Below are 7,799 nucleotides of genomic sequence, written 5' to 3' on the forward strand. Positions count from 1 at the left end.
TCAATAACATGCTAGATTACCTCCCTTGAACATTTGCTTCAATATAGTACTAACCAAAGATAATACTGAGTTAAAATCCTGGCTTTTTAAGATTACTGACTCTGACCTTGGACAAATTACTTAATTGTTCTGACCCTCTGTCCCTGCAACTGTGTGATGAGGTAATAATACAGTTCTTATTATAAGCATAAGAAAAGCTACGACCAACTTAGACAGCATATACTAAAAAGCTGAGACTACTTTGCCAAGCTGGAATCAAGGTTGCTGGGAGAAATATCAATAACCTCAGATATGCAGATGACACCACCCTTATGGCAGAAAGCAAAGAAGAACTGAAAAGCCTCTTGATGAAAGTGAAAGAGGAGAGTGAAAAAGTTAGCTTAAAGCTCAACATTCAGAAAACTAAGATCATGGCATCCAGTCCCATCACTTCATGGCAAATAGATGGGGAAACAGTGGCAGACTTTATTTTTGGGGGGCTCCAAAATCACTGCAGATGGTGACTGCAGCCATGAAATTCAAAGATGCTTGCTCCTTGGAAGAAAAGTTATGACCAACCTAGACAGCATATTAAAAAGCAGAGACATTACTTTGCCAACAAAAGTCTGTCAGTCAAGGCTATGGTTTTTCCAGTAGTCACGTATGGATGTGAGAGTTGGACTATAAAGAAAGCTGAGCATAGAAGAATTGATGCTTTTGAACTGTGGTGTTAGAGAAGACTCTTGAGAGTCCCATGGACAGTCCATCCTAAAGGAAATCAGTACTGAAATTCATTGAAAGGATTGAAGCTGAAGCTTTAATACTTTGGCCCCCTGATGTGAAGAACTAACTCATTGGAAAAGACCCCGATGCTGGGAAAGATTGAAGGCGGAAGGAGAAGGGGACAACAGAGGATGAGATGGTTGGATGGCATCACAGATTCAATGGACATGAGTTTGAGCAAGCTCTGGGAGTTGGTGATGGATAGGGAAGCCTGGCATGCTGCAGTCCATGGGGTCACAAAGAGTCAGACACAACCGAGCGACTGAACTGAACTGAACTGATGCATATAATGCAGTTTTGAGGATTATAGGAAATATATGTAAAGTACTTAGTATTATACTCAATACATAACTGCTACTGGTGGTGGTGCTGGTGGTACTTCCTTCCTCCAGGACCTCCTACTCAAAGCTTAACATGATCACACACAGAGATACACAGGGACAGATATGTGACTCAGTAGGCACTGGATGGTACATTTGAGGAGGTCAGTACTGAGTTACGAATGTTTTATTGGTAAGGCAGGTTTGAGGCAGAGGAAATTCTCTAGAGCTCTCTATCTGCCTTGTGACATCAGAAAGAGGAGATAGGCTAAGGGATGGGCCTGAAAAGTTCATTGATCCCAGGTCTCACAGTGCCACTGAGCATTCCCTCTTTTTAAAGTTTATGCCAGAGAAAGAGAGAAATTGGCAGTAGGATTGTTGGATGTATCTTTGAATATATAAATCTGAAGTTATGATTTCATGAGTAAGCATTTTCTTAAGAAAGCTTATTTGTATTCTAAAAGATGCTAAATATCCATAGAAACATATTAGAAACCATTTGAGAGACTATAATTATAAACAGTAACAGAAAATAATTGCAATAATGATATTTCCAAAGCCTTTAGATAATCTTTTGCTTTAGATAGGATTTTGGAGTATTTATAGTATTCAGTGGGGGGAATAAAGGTATTTTTAAAAAACACTTTAGTTAAATAACTAGGCCATTATGGCAATCTTGCATCTTTGTACATTATGATGAGTAGGTTAATATGTTGATAAAACATCTGTGTGGAAAAAAAAATCCAGATGTAAAATACACATATGTTTGGCAACACCCAGATATTCTGCTAAATTTGGCATTTGTTTTATGGTTTAAATGTCACAATGTGCTTTGTCCCAACACAAACTTATTTCTAGAAACTACTTTCATCTGGATGAGTCAAGAATTGGGAAAACTAAATATATCCACATCCCCAACCACTAATCCTATCCTTTAACAAAAATATCTAATTATTTCACAGAAAAACTGGCTGCATATATATTATTTCTTTCATTCTTCTAGGATGAATTTGTTAAATTTTTTTGTTTGTGTCTTAACATTTTTATTTTTAAAGTTTATTTTTATTTGAAGTATAGTGATTTAAAATATCATGTTAGTTTTAGATGTACAGCACAGAAATTTCATTATTATATATGTATGTATGTATATATTCTTCAGATTCTCCTCTCTTATAGGTTATTAAAAAATATTGAGTATAATTACCTGTGCTATACAGTAAGTCCTTGTTGTATATATCAATTTTAGATATGGTAGTGTGTATATGTTAATCCCAACCTCCTAATTTATCCCTACACCCACCCCTCTTTCTCCTTTTTTTTTTTTTTTTCTCCTTTGGGTAACCATAGTTTGTTTTCTCTGTTTGTGACTCTGTTTCTGTTTCATAAATAAGTTCATTCATGTCATTTTTTTTTTCTCTCTGACAAAGACTTTACTGACAACTGATAGCTTATGGTGAAGGATGTCGGATTCGTGGTCTCTGAAGAAGATATAGCTTCGGAACCAGGGACCAGTGTCAATCACTCAATAGCTTTTGTGTAGCAAAGTTTTATTAAAGTGGAAAAGGGACAAAGAAAACTTCTGACATAGACATCAGAAGGGGGACAGAGAATGCCCAACTCCCTAGTTTTAGCAAGGAAGCTATATACTTTTTAAAATGGTTTTTAGAATAAATCAGAAGAATGTCTCAAGGTTGTAAAGATCTTACTGGACCAACTCCCACAATTTACATTTGAACTTGACAGGATTCGTCACAAGGTTCTCAAGAAGGAGAAACATGTCCTCAACCAATATACACTGTTTTTATATAGTTAATGGTACAGAATTTAACTCAGATGACCGTTATATCTACTACTGTGGGCAAGAATCCCTTAGAAGAAATGGAGTAGCCATCATAGTCAATAAGAGAGTCTGAAGTGTAGTTTTTGGATGCAATTTGAAAAATGACAAAATGATCTCTGTTCATTTCCAAGGCAAACCATTCAATATCATGGTAATCCAACTCTATGCCCCGACCAGTAATGTTGAAGAAGCTGAAGTTGAACAGTTCTATGAAGACCCAAAAGACCTTCTAGAATTAGCACCCCCCAAAAAATGTGCTTTTCATTATAGGGGACTGGAATGCAAAAATAGAAGTCAAGAAACACCTGGAGTAACAGGCAAATTTGGCCTTAGAGTACAGAATGAAGCAGGGCAAAGGCTAATAGAGGTCTGCCAAGAGAATGCACTGGTCATAGCAAACATCCACTTCCAACAACACAAGAGAAGACTCTCTATACATGGACATCACCAGATGGTCAACACTGAAATCAGATTGGTTATATTCTTTGCAGCCAAAGATGAAGAAGCTCTATACAGTCAGCAAAAACAAGACCAGGAGCTGACTGTGGCTCAGATCATGAACTCCTTATTGCCAAATTCAGACTTAAATTGAAGAAAGTAGGGAAAACCACCAGACCATTCAGGTATGACCTAAATCAAATCCCTTTCGATTATACAGTGGAAGTGAGGAATGGATTTAACAGACTAGATCTGATAGACAGAGCACCTGATGAACTATGGACAGAGGTTCATGACATTGTCCAGGAGACAGGGATCGAGACCATCCCCAAGAAAAATAAATGCAAAAAAACAGAATGGTTGTCTGAGGAGGCCTTACAAATAGCTGTAAAAAGAAGAGAAGCAAAGGAGAAAAGGAAAGATATGCCCATTTGAATGCAGAGTTCCAAAGAATAGCCAGGAGAGATAAGAAAGCCTTCCAGGGTAATCAATGCAAAGAAATAGAGGAAAACAATAGAATGGGAAAGACTGGAGATATCTTCAAGAAAATTAGAGATACCAAGGGAACATTTCATGCAAGGATGGGCTCAATAAAGGACAGAAATGGTATGGACCTAGCAGAAGCAGAAGATATTAAGAAGAGGTGGCAAGAATACACAGAAGAACTGTACAAAAAAGATCTTCACTTCCCAGAGAGTGACGATGGTATGATCACTCATCAAGAGTCAGATATCCTGGAATATGAAGTCAAGAGGGCCTTAGAAAGAATCACTACGAACAAACCTAGTGGAGGTGATGGAATTCCAGTTGAGCTATTTCAAATCCTAAAGGATGATGCTGTAAAAGTGCTGCACTCAAGCCAGCAATTTTAGAAAACTCAGCAGTGGCCACAGGACTGGAAAAGGGCAGTTTCCCTTCCAATCCCTAAGAAAGGCAATGACAAAGTGTGTTCAAACTACCGCACAATTGCACTCATCTCACAGGCTAATAAAATAATGCTTAAAATTCTCCAAGCAAGGCTTCAACAATATGTGAACTGTGAACTTCCAGATGATCAACCTTGTTTAGAAAAGACAAGGAACAAGAGATCAAATTGCAAACATCCACTGGATCATCGAAAATGCAAGAGAATTCCAGAAAAACATCTCGTTCTGCTCTATTGATTATGGCAATGCCTTTGACTATGAGAATCACAATAAACTAGATAATTCTGAATGAGATGGGAATACCAGACCACCTAACCTCTCTCCTGAGAAATCTGTACATAGGCCAAGAAACAATAGTTAGAACTGGATATGGAACAATGGACTGGTTCAAAATTGGGAAAGGAGTATCTCAAGGCTGTATATTGTCACCCTGCTTATTTAACTTATATGCAGAGTACATCATGAGAAATGCTGTGCTAGATGAAGCACAAGCTGGAATCAAGATTGCCAGGAGAAAGATCAATAAGATCAGATATGCATATGACACCACCCTTATGGCAGAAAGTGAAGAAGAACTAAAGAACCTCTTGATGAAAGTGAAAGAGGAGAGTGAAAAACTTGGCTTAAAGCTGAACATTGAGAAAACAAAGATCATGGCATCTGGTCCCATCACTTCATGGCTAATAGATGGGGAAGTGTGACAGACATAATTTTGAGGGGCTCCAAAATCACTACACATGGTGACTGCAGCCATGAAATTAAAAGCCGTTTGCTCCTTCAAAGAAAAGCTATGACCAAACTAGACAGCATATTAAAAAGCAGACACATTACTTTGCCAACAAAGGTCCGTCTAGTCAACGCTTTTGTTTTTCCAAAAGTCACATATGGATGTGAGAGTTGGACTATAAGAAACCTGAGCGCTGAAGAACTGATGCCTTTGAACTGTGGTGTTGGAGAAGACTCTTGAGAGTCCCTTGGGCTGCAAGGAGATCGAACCACTCCATCCTAAAGGAAATCAGTTCTGAATACTCACTGGAAGGACTGTTGCTAAAGCTGAAACTCCCAATATTTGGCCACCTGATGCGAGGAACTGATTCATTGGAAAAGTCCCTGATGCGGGGAAAGATTGAAGGCGGGAGGAGAAGGGGATGACAGAGGCTGAGATGGCTGGATGGCATCAATGACTCCTTGGACATGAGTTTGAGTAAGCTCTGGCAGGTGGTGATGGACAGGGAGGCCTGGCGTGATGCAATTCATGGGGTCAGAAAGGCTAGGACACAACTGAGCAACTGAACTGAAATGAACTTATTTTGGTGGGGGGACAGGACTTTGGTCCCCTACGAGATGAACCAGAACAACCCAGCAGAGAATACAAATCTCTGGTGTAAGATGGCATGAGAGTGGGGGTGCAGGGCAGCAGTGGTCAGATTTTTCAATAACTGCTTTAGTGACAAATGGGCTGGAAAGGACATGTTTGGGCTAGCCTGCCTCTCACTATGTGTTCTTCCTCTAGCTCACCCAGTGTCCTCAGTGCTGACGGGAGGTACTGCTGTGAAAAGTCACAGATGGGAAGGCACAGTAGAGCATGCCCATGATGTCTCTGCACTGGCACCCACCCACTGGCATATTGATCACCATTGCAGCCTGCTTCTGTTTCAAGGAGGAGACCAGGTTCCTGAGAAGCCGCCTCTGTAGGCGGGGCTCCATCGTGGGCACCCCCTCAGTGCCAGGCCCACTGGGGGTCGCCTGCATGGCCAGGAGCATTGAGTAGCCATTGGGGCTCCCCTGCGTGATGCGTCGTGTTACTTCTTCCAGCTTGGGCTGCCCCAGGTGAAGGTGCTGGGCAATCTTCAGCTGGGTCAACTTACTCCTGGAAGTGTGGTCTTTTGAGGACTGCTGCTCACCCCCTGATCCCCCAATAGGACGTGCATAGATGTCGGGAAGCAGCTGTTTTTCAACACCAGAAGCCTGTTTCAACCCAGCTGCAGCGTCTGGGCATCCTCTGAAGGATTCTTGAGCTTTTAGGTCTCATGTTTTGGTTCTTCCAGAGGCTTGGCCTCGGCCTCAGTGGTCCGAAAACTACGCTCGCCCTCTTGGATCTTCTTTCCTGTAGGAAGATTCAGAAGCCTCGTGTGGGGGTGGCGGCTCCAATCTTCCACCCCATGTCTGCTGTAGCAGAGGGATTTGCTGCTGGACTCCTTGGCCCCTTCACTGGACTGATATTCCCTGTGGCTGTGCTCGGGGATTGCGGTCAGAGCCTCTGTCCGCAGGCTGCCTGCCACCCTTGGTCCTGCTCCTTTCCTCGTAAGGGAGTGGGTTGTCCTTCTGTGATCACCGGAAAGGCTCTGGCACTTCCGCCTGTGCTCCCAGGCATTGGGCAGGACAGACCTCTTGGGCTCCCCATCTCCTCCCCAGCCCTCACCCCTCCGGCTGTGCACTGAGCAGCTATAGCCCTAGAGGCTAGGCAGTCAGAGCGTTTACAGGGGCTGGTCCGGTCCCCTTCCAAAAACGTCCTCTTGGTCTGAGTACAGAATGTGTGTGTTTGTGGGTGGAGGGGTGAGGGCGGTGGGTCCTGTGCTGCACCTGCAGGCTGGCATCCAGGTTCCGGTGCCAGGTATACCCGTCTTGGAGTAGTGCACAGGGAGTGGATTAGGTCAGTTTTTATTCCAGTCCCAGAGAAAGGCAATGCCAAAGAATGTGCAGAGCCCCGCACAATTGCACTCATCTCACACGCTAGCGGGCTTCCCTTGTAGCAAGGTCAGTGAAGAATCTGCCTGCAGTGCAGGAAGCCCTGGTTCAATCCCTGGATTGGGAAGATCCCCTGGAGAGGGAAATGGCAACCCACTCCAGTATCCTTGCCTGGAAAATCTCGTGGACTGAGGAGCCTGGTGAGCTGCAGTCCATGGGGTTGCAAAGAATCGGGCTCCACTGAGCGACTAAAACTTACTCCCTTACTTACACACGCTAGTACAATATACTCAAAATTCTCCAAGCCAGGCTTCAACAGTACATGATCCATGAACGTGCAGATGTTCAAGCCGGATTTAGCAAAGGCAGAGGAACCAGAGATCAAATTGCCAACATCTGTTGGATCATCGAAAAAGCAAGAGAGTTCCAGAAAAACATCTTCTTCTGCTTTATTGACTATGTCAAAGCCTTTGACTGTGTGGACCACAACAAACTGTGGAAAATCCTTAGAGATGGTAATACTGGACCACCTGACCAGCTTCTTGATAAATCTGTATGCAGGTCAGGAAGCAACAGTTAGAACTGGGCATGGAACAGCAGACCAGTTCCAAATAGGGAAAGGAGTACATCAAGGCTGTATATTGTCACCCTGCTTATTTAACTTATATGCAGAATACATCATGAGAAACCCTGGGCTGGATGAGACCAAAGCTGAAATCAAGATTGCTGGAGAAATATCAATAAGCTCAGATATGCAGATGACACCACCCTTATGGCAGAAAGCGAAGACGACGTAAAGAGCCTCTTGATGAGAGTGAAAAAAGA

The 7,799-nt window shown here is 42.6% G+C and overlaps 1 pseudogene; it reads right to left on the reverse strand.

The window, feature by feature from the left end:
- Nucleotides 1-5,730: 5,730 nt before the first annotated feature.
- LOC122435730 lies at nucleotides 5,731-6,914 on the reverse strand (annotated as a pseudogene).
- Between the last annotated feature and the right edge of the window lie 885 nt (nucleotides 6,915-7,799).

The sequence above is a fragment of the Cervus canadensis genome, chromosome X, assembly GCF_019320065.1.
Source record: "Cervus canadensis isolate Bull #8, Minnesota chromosome X, ASM1932006v1, whole genome shotgun sequence".
NCBI classification, from domain to species: domain Eukaryota; kingdom Metazoa; phylum Chordata; class Mammalia; order Artiodactyla; family Cervidae; genus Cervus; species Cervus canadensis.